This window comes from Patagioenas fasciata, chromosome 2 (genome assembly GCF_037038585.1).
Source record: "Patagioenas fasciata isolate bPatFas1 chromosome 2, bPatFas1.hap1, whole genome shotgun sequence".
Taxonomy (NCBI): domain Eukaryota; kingdom Metazoa; phylum Chordata; class Aves; order Columbiformes; family Columbidae; genus Patagioenas; species Patagioenas fasciata.
The window spans coordinates 154,307,506-154,326,677 of NC_092521.1; positions in this window are offsets into that span (position 1 = coordinate 154,307,506).

Here is a 19,172-nt window from a genome sequence, read left to right on the forward strand (position 1 = left end):
TTTGGTCTGGGGATGCACCTGGGGTCAGTGCCAGGGCCCCTAATTACTCACTGTGTGCTTGGGTTTGTGACTTGGGCATCTTTATGGGTATGAACCCCAAATGACAAGAGCAGACCTAACCTTTTCTCTCCTTCAGACAGGGTTAAGCAATTTGAAGCCTTGTTTTCTTTCAAGAATCGAACCCCTTCAAACAGCCATGTAGGTGTGTAAAGTCTGCTTGGGTTTTTTTGCCTCCTGTCCCCTGGCAGGAGCCAGGAGCAGGTTTACCCACTGTCAAACACAGCCTGCATTGGAGTGCCAGCAGAGCCCGTGGCCGCTGTGGCTTAGTGCCACGGTGGCTGCCACAACCCCAAGCACAGCACGAAGAAGGGGGGCTGCACTCCCCACTGCCACGCACCGAGATGAGAAAAAGCAATTTCAATCCACACCATAAGGCTTACAGAATAAATTGCTCTGCACCACCCCAGATAATTTGCAGGGTATTAAATGGAATCCTTTTAGCAGGAAATGCTTGCATCCAAGAAAAGGGCAGTAAAGCAAGGCTGCTGGACTGAGGGAATTGCCAGCCGTGCTTACCAGTACCGCAGGGCAAAGACAAACTTTAAATGAATTCATCAGTTGAAATCAGGGCCATGCAAAAGCACCACTGAGAGACGGATGGTTTCTTACACCCGTCTCCTGTTGAACATTCATCCATATCCCAATTTATTCCCCATTACACTGTCTGGAAAAGGACTGTGTGAAAGACCAGCAGCAGCCCGAATGTCAGTGCCACTCAGCTGGCTCCAGCCATTGCCCCATTCACCCCAGCCATGCGCTTCACATTGGCAGCACAGCAGACTGGGAAATGGCTCTTGTTCTGTGCACCACTGGGATGAGGTGCAGGGGGTGCCACCGTGAAAGGAGCCAGGGGGGAAAATCAGGTCTGTCAGGGCTCCTTGCTACAAGCCAAGGGCAGTGAAGAACGGAGAGGAGTGGGAATTGCCCTGGGAAGGGTAGCTGGCAGTTTTACATGATGATATTGGAATAATCTGCTTCATTAAATGAGGTGAAGCACACAAATATTCAAAGAACTGGGGGAAAGGAGGAGTAGTGGTATATTGCAAAATCACAAAATTGGTTAAGGTGCAAAGGTACCTTTGGAGATCAAGAGCAGGTTACTCAGGAGCATATCCAGTCAGGTCCTTACCTAGTTTAAAGGCAGCTTTAAACTGGATGTTCTGGGTAGTGTTGCTTTGTGCTGAGTAAGTATCCTGGCTGTTAATCTTCCAGGACTGAGCTCATCCATGCTTACATGGACATCAGTGACTGCTGTGTAGAACCATCCTGAAGCATCTTTGGTCTATTATGGAAAGGCTGGTGCCATCGCCTCCGGTGGGAGCCTGGTAAGGTTACAGGCAGAGTGGGCCCAAGAATGAAAAAGCTTTCCAGAATAATATTTCAAAAATAACCTTTTTGTTTTGGTTTGGTGTATTGCAAAACTTTAACAATTCCTATTATTTGTTCAAAATGCTACACATTATCACTATTAAAAAGACTTATTTTTATTTTGTTTCCATAAATGTTATAATCCAAAATCCAAACATGTAAAAGGAAAAGCGGTGTTGAAAATAATTTATTGAAATATTTTACATTTCTTTAATGTCAGTTTTAATGAAACTGACATAATTCTGTAACAGGTGAAGATTTGAATATAGATGCTTCTGTTAAAAAGTGCTCAGCGATCTGTAGTTCTATTTTAATGCTGAGTAGAAAAAATCTCTCCCAAAGGACATGGTTGTATTTCCATTAAAATCTTAAAATCCAGTCTCATGTTCTTTGGTCAAGCTAAATTCACTCATATTTCATTTGGATTTCTTCCTGAATGAAAGGTGCAAGATCTAAACTCATCTTGGATTTTTGAAAAGAGTTAACAAAAACATAAGCACAGATAGGTGCAGCAGCTCTCTCTCCCATGAGAAAAAGAAATAAAATAGTTTAGTGAAAATCTTTCCCATGTGAATTAAAAGGAAGATATATGTAAAACTGCTTTCAGTATGCAAACTCATAAATTCAAAAGGAAATGGTTAAGGATCTGAGCAGCCTTCACACCTACTGATTTCAATAAAAATTGAAAATACTCAGGGAAAACACCATCATCCCTTAAATAAAGTATTTTAAAATTTCTTCATCTTATATTCTGAGCACAACTCAGGACATTTTATTTGAGATGTGGAACTGGGACTGTGTCTGCTGCTAGAATCCCACTGCCAGGGGCTGGCTAGCAGAGCTAAACCACATCATGCAAAGAGACCCTGGGATAGTTCCAGTGTTCACTTTTTAGGGGGAAAAAGCTATAAAGCCTCCACCCTGATATCTTTCCAATCTTTCTCGCAGCTATTCATAGAGTAGCCCATTCACAGTGGTAGAATTCAGCAATATTAGACTAATGCCTGTGTAAAGGGTAAAAGAAACCACATCTTTTAATTTACTTTATTGCAAGCTCTCTGTGTACAGTTTATATGCAAGACAAGAGGTTAAAGATCCTTAGAAAAAATATCTTTGTCATCTAGCTACTCTCCTAAGAGATAAGGTTACTAAGACAAATAGGACAATACCAACCACACAACATTAAGCATATGATTCTCAGTGGCTTTAGCAAACTTAAGCAAATCCTTTTCAGCAGTCTGACACCATAAATGAAGTGTTTGAGATGGTATCTTCAGCATTTGAAAGAGCAACCCTGACACGTACTTTGATTAGGGAAGCTGACATTTCTGTTAAAGTTCAGCAAGTCACAGAATCCTCTTAACATATGGCCAAAGATTACAATGTTCTCTTCTGAAAAAGGTGAGTGTGATTGCAGATCTCATAACTTTCAAAGTCAGAACCAAACCTTATTGCGTCTGCTTCACTTTTTCATTCTCAGCAAAACAAACAAAGATGGGGAGAGAGATAAAATACCAAAGAAGAATAATGATAATAATAAATCCCGCACAGACTTTGAAGACAAGAAAGCAATGTAAATTTTGCTATTATACAAATATTATGGTACTGAAATTGCTGAGATAGAAGTTGAAGAATATTTTGTATGATATTATCACTTCTCTGGTTTGATGACAAACAAGCCTCAAACCTAGAGATGGGAGTTGAGCCATAGTGTGAGATTCAGCAGCCAATTTTGCCCAAAGCTCAGATTACCTCTGTTCACATCTTGAGATTTGGAGGTCCAAAGAAATGCTTGCAAATTTAGAACATATGGACCAGAAACTAGGCTAGAAATGCTGCCACAATAGAGCCTCCTGAAAGGCTGCAGTATTGCTGGGTTGTGACTGGATCCATATACTGACAGATTAATCTTCACAGGACTGGATTAAACCAGAAAGTAGAAGAACGCAAACCCTTTTATGTGAACACGTAAAAGGATTCAGTTTTATTTAGTTCAAGATTTGTGGAAAGGATCTGGTTATTTCTTATTTATTCAAAGCAATTTACCCAGTGCTCTTGTTTTGTTCTTCATCTATCTAACAACATAAAAAAGATTTCTATAGGAAATAAAAAGAAGAATTGAAGTTTACCATAAACAGTATGTATTGATGTAGGGCTTGCAAATGGCATAGCCTGAAGAGAAAGATACTCCATTTATGCTATCTGCTAGCAAGCTCTCTGTATAACTGCACATTCTAAAGCATGAGAATAAGGACCAATCTTCAGAATTGTTTAAAAGGTTTACAGTTGCTTTCATTGAAATAAATGTACTGGAAACAACAGAATCAGGAAATGGTGCGAGGGCTACAAAGTTTGCATAAAGAAACTATTATGCAGGTATGCCAGTAGAGCAATTGTTTGATGTTGCATTACAAATATATATATATATGGATGTATTTATTTTTAAGGTTCAGTTTATCCAACAACTTTGCAATTAAAGAACAAAATGCTGGAATTAATTCCTGAGATGCAAGTGGAAACTTTCAAATAAATGCTAAAACTCTAATCAACATTAGATGTCAGCCTAAGATGTGGCTGGCTTTTTAAATTAGGATTTAACTTTGTTCTTTGCCATCTCAGCTGTAGTACCAGAATTACTTCTCACAACATTTTCATTTCAGGTACCAGATGGAACCTGGAAATACAGGACAACATAAAAACTAGAAAAAAACATGCTGAAAATAGAGATTTCTGATGATTTCAGATTGAGAAAAAAAGGTCTAGCCTCTTTGATGGTGACTGTTAAGCCACAGCATCTATCAGGACACAGGATTTGGAGGAGGACTGCCCTGGTAGTCCAGTGATGGAGCCAGAGCTCCATTGCACAAATGCTTTGCAAATACTTGTGTGGTAGGATTTTTTTTTCCCCCCTTTGGAGAACCCAGATGATGTAAATACTAACCAGAAAGACACCTGGCATTTTTTGCCTCTGTTCTTTCTATTGCCCAGTGTTGCTCTCAGTGTCACTCTTCCCATTGGAGAAGAAGTTGAGGCTGGATCCTGGACAAGACGGAAAGGGGAACCAGAAAGGCAAAGAGCCTCTTCTTCTTTCCCTTGTGCACCCACACACAGACCATCCTTTAACAAGAGGATAAAGTTTCAGTATTCAAGGAAAACAAAAGCTGCCTGTAACTTACCCAGAGTAACAACTACCTGTCTGCAAACATGTGAAATGGCATGATAACATCTTTTGATCATCACGCCGCAAAGCATAAAATAACTTGTATTCCCTGTAATTTATTACCTTTGAATTTTTTTAGGAAACAAGTGTTGTTACTGGTGAAAAATCCTGAACTGGCAGCCCTTCAAAGAAAGTTCTCAACACAAGAGTCATGGCTCACCCCCTCATTTCCCCTCCCAGTCCCTGACGCCAGCTCTCCCAGTGGCCTTTCTGATGAAACTGCTCGCAGGGAAGGGGCAGGGGTGGGAATTAACACTCCGCGTCAGCACTGGCCCTGATGATGCTTCTGGTAAGGGCTGTGGCTTGTTCCTTGGGTGACCAAAGAATGTCATCCAAAACCCATGGGTTTACCTTTCTCAAGTTCTTCACAGAACATGACACCTCTGAAGGATTTTATAAAAATTTTTTAACTGTACTTGAAGATTTGGGCTAATAACAACACTTAAATTTCTTTCCTAGAAATGTTAGGTGCAAACTTGGTTTTGACTCTTTAAATTATTTTTATAAGTGCAGATACTGAACAGTCTCTCCAAGATAAGTTCAGAGCCATGGTTAGGAGAGCTCTAGAGGTTCAGCAGCTGCAGACTGGAATCACAGCTCTGCTGACTTGTGCTCTGGGGAATCCTGGGCAGTAAGCGAGACTACCCATTGGTCCTGATTCTTCAGCACCTGGGATGGACACTTTGAATGGGATAAGGATGCAACCACAGAGGATTTCTGGGGCACAAAGGGAATGCAAATGCAGGATATGTTTGTGGGAGGGGTCACTGCATGAAGCATTCGGCTTCCTTTAATCAGCATTTGGCTTCAATTCCAAATAGAATTTTGCCTCTATAGTAATCTCCTGATGGCGATTCCTCAACATATTTCATACGAGATGCAATGCAGTTAATCATGTGTTCTGATGGCTTTGATTTTAAACTTTTCTTCTACCAAAGATGTGTGGGACATTCTTGGTGAAGACTATCTGGCTAGTGTACTATGAACAGGACAAATATCTTTCTCAAGTTCTCTATTGCAAATGGACTCTAATCCTAAAGCTGATGATGTCATGAGAATCTTTCCTTCAACTTCTCAGAGCTTTGGACCAAGTCCATGATACAAACACTTCTTCCAGTCCTCAGATGCTATTTCAGACTAACGCGTGCAAGAAGTTTGACTTCCTCCACAAACTTTGTACATACAGAGGAATGTGAAAAAGGAGTTCAAATGGAAATGGAAATATTATTTCCGAGAACCAGGTCAAAGGTCCTGGGAGCATGTCCTCCACTCACAAAGTGTGGTCAGTATGGAGTGACTCCAGAACTGAATTTTATAGTGCCTCAGGTGGAAGGGACTTTTCAAGGGTAAGGTAAAGAAAGAAGACCAAAATAATAGGCCGGATACCAAAGTCTTATTCAGTGGAAACTCCGCCTGAGCTCAATGGGAGTTTCCTTTGAGAAAGGGCAGCAAGGTTTGGCACATGAAGCCTGCATGTAGATTTAGCAAAAAAGGGAGTTGCCTTTTCAGATGGGAGGAAAAAAATTTCTTCTCTTGTGAACGAACTATACATATGGACCTTGTTAATTACTGGGGGTTCCATAGTGTTTATCTGTTCACTAGCATATTTATTTCCCCTAACATCTAATGTACCTTTGACCTTTAATATAATATCAACATTAAACAAACAAACTAATAAAATAACATGGTTACCAAAACTTATGAGTTTCTCTTGTATTGTCGAAATACACTTTGCAGTCTCACTCATTTCCTCTCAGGAGAGTTTGGCACTCAGTCTCCAGTACATAAACAAGCCCAGGAGCTGGCCCAAGCCAGATGTTCTGCACAGCTAACTGCAGAAGATGCTTTAGAATGAAGAAAATATAATTCTACCCAAAGGACCTGATCTCTTTTTGGGTGTCCTGTGTCCCTGTGCCTGGCTTTTTAAATGTCTCTCTCTATCCTTCTGGAGAAAGAGCCAAACAAAAGCAACGAGAAAGCTTACTATTTTTGTGCTGTATTTCTAATGAAATTTTCTGTTGACTCTGAAGAGTTTCCTGATATGCATGTGATTGTTCCTGATGCAAATAACATATCCTAGAATTGTCTCTGTTTTGCAGGTAGTGAGAGGAGATTATAGTTGCATCTCCTTGGGGGGACATATGCATCAGGTCAGGTAGTAAGCAAAGCCCTAGACAGAACACTATCATCTCCAAATTAATATTGGCCATTAGCAGACCATTGCAACTCTATTGTTTGGGGATTTGAGGTAGGTCTGGCCAGGAGAACTGGTGAACTCCACAGTCTAGCATTTTGCACCGTAGACAAGCCCATGTCTGAGTCTCAGTCAAAAAAAAAAAAAAAAAAGAAAGAATTTTGCTCTAATAGCTTTCTTTTTTTCTTCCTTGAGCCTTTGCCACAGAATAATCCTTTCCTCTCTATAAACTTTTATCTTTAATTGCCTTTTTGGGGACTCTTATCCACCTACTTGTTATTCTTCATGTGAAATAATTCTGCCTTAAATTTCATTGTTTTACATCAGACCTACAGTTTTAAAATATCCCCCTTTGCCTTGTTTTCTGGGTTGTTCTTTAAGTGATGTGAGTTTAATGCTGATACTGCATTAGTGATCAATCAAACCTTTGCCAAGAGCACAAACAAAATAAATAAATAAATAAATCCTCCAGTATATTTTGATGTGCCTTTGAAAGGAGGAAAATTCCTTTCACATGGCCTCTTGTCCCTAGAAATCTACAAGTTTCTTTGTCTTGGCAAATGGCCAAGCAGCACCGTGATGTACCATTTTTCTTGGCCAGTGTTTTTAGGTCTTTTGAAACCAGACCAAGTGTTCACGTGGTATTTCTTCATTTAACAGCTGCAAGACAGGGACTGCAGCTGCATGTGCCGTGAAACACAGCTTCCATCTATAGAAAGGGACGCTGTGTTTTTGTTGTTTTGAGATAGCTGACTAAACAAATTCAAACTCAGAGCTGATACAAGCAATGCTGAGGCTTCCTGTGAAGCCATTTCACTCTACCTATAAACCTTAGTGCTTCAGAAAGCAGAACCAGAGAGAGGCCTTTGCAGGGTGAATGTGTATACGCATGCTAATATTTTACGTGCATAGTACTGAATTAGCTTCCCCCTAGGTAAATGCCATGCAAGTGGACTGAAGCTGAACATCTGTAGCCCACCTGGCAGCAATTTTTGCAAGCCCACACTGCTTGGTGCCTCCCCTCAACCCAGTGCAAGTCCCTTGAGGTTACAGACTTGGCAGCCTGTTTAAATTGACCCTGTTTGGAGTGATCCCTTACATCATTTCATTTCATAAGCTGTTAACTAAACTATTTGTGAGATTGACCCAAGTTGCTTGCCGACAAATTGCAACGATGCTTGTAAAAAAGAGAAAAAAAGGGAAGGGAAAAAAAAATCTTCAAAACACAGTTTGTGTGTAAGGCAAATTCAGCCAGGAAATATTTATGGTGGGTCCTGAATGATCAGACATTCTGGAAGTGGAAAGGAGGAACAAATGTTTCCCTGTCTGCTTGTTAGGGGTTTTTGTGGTGTTCCAGTGAAGAGCCATGAGGTTTTTGTGGGGTTGAGATATCTGAAACTAAGCCTGGCAGGATGGAAAGATTCTGCCCATGTTTAAAAAGACACCATGCATCTGTGCACATGCTGTTTTAAGACCCTAGTAATGATATTATTAACTAGTCGTTGGTGGTTTGAACATGAACTGAGAGTGGAACAAACCCAGTTTAAAAGCCATAATAGGAATTGTACCTCATAACATCTGAGGAAAAATTCTCAAGGACTTAAATGATTTCGCCAAGACTAGAGGATTTAGGCACTGGTCAGTGAGGTGAACGTGGCTCCCTGCTAGATTTACTTAGATACAAGGATGTGTGCTGTTTTTTTATCCATTTGTTTAGGAATGGCATGACCACATTGTGAAAACGGGATTCCTGTCCAAGAGGTCACCCAGTCTACATACAATAAGAAACAGGTACATGGAACAAACTGAAAAACACAGTATGAGATAATAGCTATGGTTAGAAAAGCACACTTTTCACTTTCTCCAGTTTATTTTTCCTTTTTGTTCTTGGAGAACAGCAGTGGCTTGAGGCTTGCAAGCAGCTGAAGTGTGGCTAAACATGGGCAAAACGGGGTGCTGGGGTCGTGCAGGCGAGGCCGTGTGGGAGCTCTGCTCTGCTGTGCAAGGCCGGGACAGGCAAGGCGGCTGAAATTGCCGTTTGAGGGGATCACCGGGGAGCTGAGCAGAGCAGCCACTGCAGACCACCCCGCCTCGGCTGTGACGGCAAGGCCCAGGGGAGCTGTTAGTGCTTCCTGCCTCTGGAACTCTCCTGGAGGTCCCTTCTCTTTAGGGTCTCTGAGGTGTGTGTCTCATGGCTCTCAGCCACACAGAGATCTGGGCACGTGGCTCATAGGGTCAAGAGGAATGGCCACCCTTGTAGCAAAAATGAAGCTCATCTGTGTTTATTGGATTCTTTTGGCATGCTGTTTTTACTGAGAAACCATCTCACCCCGTCTGCTCTCCCGACGCAGGACACAGAACACTTGTTTAGCTCCTCCCGCAAACACTCAGAATCCCACCCTGTCAGTTGTTTTGCACTTATGCCTTTGCACCTGGTCTTGTGCTGTGATGCCATTTTAATGTTTAAAAGCAATGGATTGATAAAATGAAAGGAAAAAGGATTACACATGCTGCTAAGAATTTACTTACAAAATGCAGTCAAAGGTTTGCTAATACATTCATAGATGTTTAAGAAGGGTGTAAGCAGTCCAATGGGTTAACAGGTTGCTTTTATCTGTGGTTCATCACTAACAAGAGTACCTCATACTGGCATGCTTACATCCAGCTGTGGCATGGCCCCTTGTGCCTGTTGTGTAGTCAGACATTATTAATAATTGATTAACCCTTTACAAACCACTTAGATGTGGAATCTCTCTCTAAAGTGGAAATGGGAGCTGATCATACAGGAGCTAGTCAAAGTGGCTATTAGGCAACCTCCTTCCTGTCTGAAAAAAACACATTAATAAACTAACACGTGCATTCAGGTAAATCCTGCTCCATTTTTATTTGGAGAATCCTTTTGTGAGTTCAATTTCTTCTTTGGGTCTTTCTCTCTTTACTCAAAAAAGAATTCAATTTGTGGATTCAGGCTGTATGTTCTGTGAAAGAGTTTTCTACCTATGCCATTTATGAATTCACCAATCCTACACAACCTGGACTCCTCATGACATATCAGGAATTATGCACATGCACTCAGGGGTGCGTAAGCTGTAATGATTTCCCCATGTAAGGCTACAAATAGGTTTGTTGTTGAAATGTGCTACTGTACAACAACCCTGGGGGAAAAATGTGTTTGATGAGTGGCTTTGTTTGAAGATCTGTAACCACAAACCAACTGAATCTGTATTATTGGTTTACAGAATCATAGAATCACTAAATGGTTTGGGTTGGAAGGGACCTTTAAAGATCATTTAGTTCCAACACTCACCCACTCCTCACCATAGACAGGGACATCTTTCATTATATCAGGCTGCTCAAAGCTCCATCCAAGCTGACCTTGAACACTTCCAAGGATGGGCCATCCACAGCTTCCCTGGGCATCCTGTTCCAGTGCTTCACCACCCTCTTAGTAAAGAATTTATTCCTTATAGTTAACCCAAATCTACCCTCTTTTAGTTTAAAATGGTTACCCTTTGTCCTATCGCTACAGGTCACAGTAAAAAGCCTGTCTCCATCTTTCTTATGAGCTCCTTTAAGTATTGAAAGGCTGCAATAAGGTCACCCTGGACCCTCCTCTTCTCCAGACTGAACAGCCCCACCTCTCTCAGTCTTCCTTCCAGGGTGTTCCAGCCCTCTGATCAATTTTTGTAGCCCTCATCTGGACTGTCTACCACATGTCCCTGTCTTTCTAGACATCATAGAAGTTGCAGGTGTGTCTGCCAGTGGCCAGGGCTTTGGTTTCATCATCCATATTGAACCCAGGGAGGCTATAATTCTTCAGAAGTGCAAAGCATACCTGTTCTCATAGGCTCCGATGAAAGGACCTCTCTCTCCTCCCAGGCAGCATGCCATAGCCTGCCAATGGCAGAGAAGGGGTAAGCACACATGATTTACAGTAACTTTTAATGGAATTCACTCCATGGCTTAAAAGCTTTCTATATAACAATGTTCGTTCCAACTGACTCATAAACAAGCTTTTCTCTAGTTAAAAAACACAAGCGCATGAACTGGGAGGCATCAAAGGGACTTGGTTTGACAACAGAGGCTGAGTTGCACAATTGAAAGGCAATACTGGCAGCATGCTCAGGGGATTCACTATGGAAGTTTCATAAATTTAAAATAAAACACCTGCTTCTATGTTGAGTCCTCTCTATTTCTGTGCTACCGACTACTCCTTTGAAACGAAAGATATTGATATATTCCATGCTGCAAAGAAATCAATAAAACCTTTAATCACAAAATTAAATAAAACCAAAGCTACTGACATTATATGGTAGCACTTTTGAAAGGAGCAACACAATGTTTTATGGTTCTCCTGCAACTGGACTTATTACTGACATAAAAAAAAAAAAAATCCATAGCTTCTTAGAGCTATTGGGATAGAGAATAAGGACCTTCCCATCATTTTGAGTTGACATCTTAGTGAGCTTTAGTGCAGTTACAGAGGAACAGCAAGGTGTATGTTCTCAGTGATGCAGGTGGTTTGACAGAAGGACTTTATTAGCTCTTGGAACCACCTTTGTCACAGTTGCTGAACTTCCTCAGAAAGTTTGTGCCACCTTCTTATCCCATTCATCATTTATATGCTTCCTGGGCCTAATAATGAAAAAGCAGAGTTGTGAAGGTAGTGACATGCCTGTAAAGTAGCAAGGTGTGCTGTACAGCAAAGAGGCACACCTGGATCATACATACATAGCAATACATTGTATCAAGCAAAATTCAACTAGAAAGGCATTTTGGCAAATTCTCAGGTAGAACAGTGAAGAATGATATCAAGTAAACACAAAACTACATTAAAAATCCTTATTTGTACAAAAATCTAAAAGTTCTTGTATGTGTAAAAAGTTCAAAGCTAAGAGTTTCTTCACAAAAGGTACCTGTTTTCAAATTAATCCATTTCCCTGAAAAGGTGTTGTAAAAGAGAATAATTAAGTCCTTTTACATATTAACATTAAGATATTTTATGAGAAGAATAAGGATGATATATAGAGCAAGCTTCCCTGAAGCTGAATTTTTCTAGGAATTTCCAGGAAGAACCTGATTGTAGATTTTTTTATTTTGGAGAGAAAATGAAGAGGTTTCATGGTTTTCATCTTTCCAGGGGAAATGTTTTCAAACGTGAAATATTTCTTCACAAAATTGGCAAAGAAATAAAATATGCATTTGTACACAATTCTGCTATACCCACCTCCGACTTTTACTTCCAATTTTGCAAGAAGGTGAGGACTTCATTTATAAAGAGAAATATTTTCCACTTACAGTTTTCATATTTCTTTCTATTATAGTCAGTATTTGTAATAGAAGAATAAAAAAATCATTTAGTCCAAAAATTATTAGTGGCTTTACACCACAAATGCCGTATATTGTTTACAACAACAGAAGTGTTTAACCAGGACTCTATAAATCTATAGCCGTTCTTCCCACTCCTGATCTAATGGAAACCTGTGGAAAAGGGATAAATGAAAGATAAATTTATCTATTTAACAAGCAGAAACAGATCATTTTCCTCCTTAAATAAGTACATGTATTCAGAATTTGTGATGAGTTGACATCAGCTGGCTTCCATGTGCCCAGCAAACTGCTCTATTGCTCCCCCTTCTCCACAGGACAGGAGGAGAAAATTAGGAAGAAAAGCTCATGGGTCAAGATTGGGTTGAGACAAGGACTGACAGATCACTTACCAATTACCATCATGGGCAAAACAGACTCAACTGAGCAAAAATTGTTTAATTCATTGTCAATTAAAGAGAGCAGGATAATGAGAAACAAGAACAAATCTAAAATCACCTTCTCCCACTCTTTCTTTCTCCCCAGGCTCAACTTCACTCCCAACAACTCTATCTCCGCCCTTCTGAGTGGAGTAGGGCAATGGGGAATGGGCGTTGTGGTCAGCTCATAATGTTTCATTTCTGCTGCTCTTTCCTCCTGATGTTCTTCCCTCCCCCAGCGTGGGGCCCCTCCTGCGGGTACAGCCCTTCACAAACTGCTCCAATGTGGGCCCTTCCCATGGGCTGCAGTTCTTCACAAACTACTCCAGCATAGGTCCTTTCCATAGGGTGCAGCCCTTCAGGAACACACTACTCCACTGGGGTCACAGGTTCTGCCAGAAAACCTGCTCTGTGTGGGCTCCTCTCCATAGGCTGCAACTCCTGCCAGGAGCCTGCTCCTGTGTGGACTCTTTGTAAGTGTCCTTCAGGACATATCTTCCTGCCCTGCCATGGAGTCCTTCCCAGGCTGCAGGTGGATCTCTGCTCCCCTGTGGACCTCCAATGGGCTGCATGGGTACAGCCAACCTCACCATGGCCTGCACAACAGGCTGCAAGGGAATCTCTGCTCTGGTGCCAGAAGCACCTCCTACTCCTTCTTCTTCACTGACCTTGGTGTCTGCAGAGTTGCTTTTCTCACGTATTCTCACTACTCTCTCCCAGCTGTTGTGAAGCATTTTTTACCCCTTAAATACGTTATCACAGAGGTGATACAAGTGTCACTGATGGGTTCAGCTTTGGCCAGCAGTGGGTCAGTCAGAGCAGGCTGGAGCTGGCTCTCCCTGACATAGGGGCAGCTTCTGGTGTTTTCTTACAGAAGCCACCCCTGCAGCCTCCCCACTAGCAAAACCTTCCCACAGAAACCCAATACAGATAGACACACAAATCTACAGAAGTATGAAAGAAGAAACTGTTTTCTATTTAAGACTAATATTGTGTAAGACACAAGCAAATATGAGTATTCATTCTAAACCTAAGCATTTTTTTTTGCTACTTTGATAATGACTTCAAAAACAGACAAATTCATCAACAATGACAGCAACTCTTCCTCAGTGGATGTCTTTATTCTATAGGTTTCGTAATGGGGAGGAACAGGGACTGCAGGATATAAGCCTTTGTTCTAAATCAGTTTTGGATTTATTCTGGAATGGTAAGGTTAAGTTTTTGGTAAGGATGGGATCTTTGATACCAAGTCCTGCTCATAATAAAAGGCAGAAGGAGAGTGTGCAACACTTCCAGATAAGCTTACTTGTGCCTCATTCACATCCATTTATGCTGAATATGTTCAGAGATGTTATTATCTTTTCTAAATTATCACAACATTCTGCAAAGAGTTGCTCTGTAAGATGTACTTTGAATTCAAGGACAAAGAACAGGAACCACCTGTTGAGAGACATGCCCATGCCCCCATTTCCAGCGTACAGACTAGTTTCTAGAATGTTGCTTTTCTTGGAAGTAAGCTTAAGGGCAGAATTTATATAAGAACCCATTAGGGACAGACACAATTGGATCTATCATAGAATATAATGACTTTCTGGGCCACATGTCACTTTACTTTGCATCTTGCAGGCAATTTGTGAATGGCAGTTGGTGAGACAAGATCTGCTATATATTTTCCTGTAGAATATTGAACATGACACAATAAAGTCTGATTTTAATCTCAAGATAAATAATAAAAAATAACATAGAAAAGCTGTTAGTAAATACTGTAAAAGGAAGAGCTTGAGGGCATTTTCTGATAGTGTAGTTATTTATAAACCTCTCCTTTCCACATGCTAAAAGACTCATTAAGCATGGGGATTCTGGATAAGGGCAAGAGAGTGCATTGTGCAGTAGGTAGCATGAAGTAAATATTCAATAGGCACTGGAGGGTCCTTGTTCAGGGACCAACCTCGGGAAGTGATGTAAATTGTTCACAGGGCACTTAATTCGATTCTATCAGAGATTTATTTCAGCATGTGATTGATGGAAATTGACTAAGTGGTAGTGTGGCAAAAGTACAAAAGCTATTGAACTATTAATGTTATTTATAAGGACAGGACTAACCATCATAAGCAAGGACCAATATGAAATGTTTGTTTGCTTATTTGGATTTAAACCCCTTCCTCTGTGAGGAGCCAGCATAATTACACAGGCTTAACAGAAGCTAAGGACAAGTTCAGACTTAACCAGAGTCAGCACAGACTCAGCTCCACGCTGTACGTGGCGTGGGAAGCAGGCTAGGGCTGAGAGTTCTTGCAACAGATTTTGGAAGCACTTTGGTCAAGAAAACACAAACTCAATGGTGCTGAACTTCCTTGGATTCAGAAAATGTTGTTCTTCATCTCTGACCCATCAGCCGCACTGGGTTTTGCTATTTCATCTCTCTTGTTAGGGACAGCAGGAACGGGTAAGGAAAGTGGAACAGCAATCAGTATTCTTTGTATTTGACAACTATTTCAACTCCCAAAGAAATCACCTCTTTCTTGGGTCCACATTTCCTGAGTGCTTGGAAACCACGACAATATAAATATATGCCAATCTAGTGGTTAGCATAATAGCATATTGTGAAATTATATGTAAACATCAAACTACATTGATTGGGCAATTTCCTATCCAGTTATTCTTGAATTACCACTTCCCTGAATATGTGTTTTAGGAATGTCTCATCTAGAAAACAGTCTGCAATCTTTAATTCTCTTCAGACCCAGTTTATTCAAAATATTCCGACTCCCACGTACTGGTCAATATATTGCAGGCTCCTGGGCCAGCAATAGTAATCCAAATTGCTGAGTGATTGGCCAGCTACAGAATGCAAGGAGGAATATGGGTAACTGATCTGTAAATATTTGTATGAAATAATTCAAGAACGTCTTGCTCGTGATTTACTACATGAGCTCAATCTATAACCCATTTAATACTATTTCCCTGATCTCAGGCGAAGGGACCAGACATACCAGCATTTGAGCACAGGAAACCCCATTATACCATTTAACTTGTAGGAGGAAGGAAGGGTTAAAGTCACAGGTGGTCTTGTAATTCTTGGGAAAGGTCCCACTTCATATGCAGGTCTCCTCAGCAACTAAGCAAAGCTAACCAATGTGTCAATCAAATTGTAGTGAGTAGAAGTCAGTCCAAACATCTGCCTTTCTTGTCTGGTTTCCCTGGGTGTTCTGCTTGGATTTTGTTGCATAGAAATACTTTACATGAAAGAGTTTGCTCACTTCACAGAGAAAGGCACAGCAGCTTCTTGGACTTCTGTTTTATTTGCTTTAGCCAGACGGTCATCTGCATGACAGAGAACATTTTTTAATTTGATGCTGGTGCACTGATTAACAGCACAGATCCCTTTAGATATCTGTTTCTTAAGACTTGCCAATCACCAAGATTAAGCAGTGAGCTTGTAGTAATTTACTTATAAAGAGTGAGCGGGTGACAGCCTCATATCAGCTAATGTTGGCATATTATCTACTAAAAGAAAAATGAAACCAAATATTTTGTCTCCTAAGAATCAAAGTAGGAAAGAACAGGAGGAATGTGTGGCATTTCTCCCCAGTGCATCAGGCAGTCATTTCCCAGATAATAATTAGGTCTCTTTCCTTTATTGACATTGTAGGCTGGATTTATGCAGAAAATAAAGTATTTGAAGTAATACGATATCCATTATCTACTTTCAAGTTTATTCTAAGTTCATAGAGGCCAAGGAGAGTTTTGTCTTAATAGAGCTTTGAATCAGGAGTTCCTTTGCTCCATGAAGTCTCCACTCTTCAATTATCTGCAATATTTACATGATTTTTTTCTTGTGAGAGCAGGGTTTCTGACACTTTTTGCAGGTCATCAGGTTAAAATAACATCTAAGTATCTTCCAACTGGCTAGATCCTAATTCTGACCAGAATCAGGATGTTTTGTTCTTTTTTTTTTTTTAATTTTCACACGAATTTTAGCCAGAAGAATCCACACACAAAATATTTAGTTTGTACTTTATGTCCAACATTATCTTATCTGTCATTACAACCACATACCCCCAAGGATCTCTAGACGTTCAGGTGAACATAGAACCAGTACTGCCTCTTCACAAGGCCCATATGTCTAGTTGCCAGAGAGCAATGGAAACACTGTGATCTCTTGGCCATGTTTGCTCTAGCAGAAGAATGAAATGATAACTAGACAAGAGCACCATGATTATGCTCCTTCCTTCCTGATTGTTGACTTTAACTGGGCTATCAGCTGGCTTCAGTGGGTCTACACAGTGACCGAGTTCAGACTCCCTGCTGTTGGGTTGCACTGGACATGTCGAGCCCTGCCCATAACCAGCACGTGAACATGAGTATGAACCCTACCAGTCACCAAACCTGCCCGGGCTTCGCCAGTCCCAGCAACTCAGTAGGACAGTCTCGACAGGCAGGCTCACTAGGGAGAGGGGGTGACACCTACATGACACTGTGGACATTTGACTGTGTCTATACTGAGCAATTAGCGGCCACTGAGCACAGGGTCAAGATCTGGCTGATCACTGTCCCCTCTGCTCACTGCTACAGACTCCCTGGTGCTGCTTGAAGCTGCTCAGAAGCAAGAAGGGGTCAGGCACTGGTACCGTCCAGGATGACTCTCCTGCAGGATGGCATCTGGCTTTGTGGAAGAAGCTTCTTTCTTCCTTGCTTTGTATTCTGTTCCTGAGGACAGGATACCTCCTGTTACTGCTTATATCCACACGTATAGTAAAACTTTATTGCACGGTGTCTGAAATATTAGTTTGACGCTACTTTATCTTGTCTGGTCCATATATTAATTTGAGTGGGCATATTTTCCCTCTTGAAATCAAACCGTCTTGAGTGTCCGTTATGGCAATAAAATGTCTCATGCTCTGTCATGTTCCCATTGTTGAGTGGTTACAGCAGGCAAGCTGAGTCACAGTGGCACTCAAAAAAAAAAAAAGGGAAAATGTCACATCTTGAACACTCCAGGCAAAATGTGATTTAGAAACCATCTTAAGCTGAGAGTATCCAAACTCAGAGGATTTGACAGGAGTGCCACAACACTTGAGCACTAAGTAAACTGGGAGAATATGAGATAAAGATGATGGGATTGTCTTAGGACTTTAAGCTTGCTGTTATTTATCCTTTTATGAAAAACGTGCATGATTTTCTTGAGGTCCTGGACAATCTGTGTTGTTTGTTGGATGTTGTAGCTGCTGCCCCTGTCTGGGCTTTTTAATTTTTCTAATTGGTGAGGCAATAATACAGGGAAGGTGGAATGTGCAATCTAAGTGCAAAGCACAAGCCAGGCTCATTGATTTTAGTGGAAATTAAGGCCCACATCTATATTTTATGCTTATATAGTACATTCCATCTTCCACACTTTTCCATTTATGGGATAATGTCGTCGCTGGAGAGAACACATCACATTCACTTCTATATTATTTAGCCATGTAATGTGATAGTGATAAGATCAAGATGTTTGGCACTAAAATCCCAACTGTTTCAGCAAGTGCTTCATGGTTGCTTGGGGTATCATATCTGTTAACAAGCTTGTTCATCATCTTTGCTTTTTTCCTTGTGGAACAGGTAATGAGTGGTAACTTGTGTATCTCTTCCTCTGTTCATCCACTGCCCTGTTACAGAAACATTTGTCCTTCATTGAATAAGTGTAAATCTTTCCTCAACTTGGGTGTTGTGGTTTTGTGTTTGCTTTTGCTGTTTTTGGGTTTTTAAAGTTTTGTTCATTTGTTTTGTGGGTTTTTTTCTGTTTGTTTTTGTTTTCTTCGTGTTAAAATCTATAGACTGATTCACATAGGAGGTTTTCATACAAAGGTGCAAATCCTGAGGCAACGAGCTGGTGCTTAAATACAGGACAGCTGGTCTGACACAGACTAATATAATCACATACCACTCACTTTACCAGACTTTTCTTCCATTTTTTTGTCTCTAAAAATGGGACAATCTGACATTTACCCTCCTTGTGGTAACATTGCATGTCTCAGGATACATTTGTGGAACAACAATGTTATTAGCATAGCATTGTTTACTCCTGCAAATATTGATTAAAGACACTGAAATTATCAGGATGATAGCAGTAAGGTACAAAAGGAAATGAAAATGAGTCTTTAATCACTCTCTCAGTGTATAAAGGAATACAGATAAGGCCATTCCCAACCACAAGCTATCAACAAGACATTACCTCGTGAGTACAATTTTGTCACACATTTTCTCTCTGGGGATTGTATCTGGGCAAAACCTCGTGTTTGCTGCCTGCTGCCGCAGGTTGCTAGCCTGGAACCAAGCTCTCAAACGTAATGAAAAAGATAAAGACAAAGAAAGTTAATGACCGCAACATCTCATATGGGTCTTGCTTCCACAGATTTGGTAACCTGGTATAGAGCTGCTTTCATTACATGCAGTAGCATGCTGTGGCTTCAATTACACGGGTGCTGCTGTGTTACTGCTTTGCCTACTGACATCAAGATATTGCCTGGATAAATATTGCCTCCTGAAGGATTGCAGTGAGTCAACTGCATGTACTAACCTAAGAGTGATGAAAATTTATTCT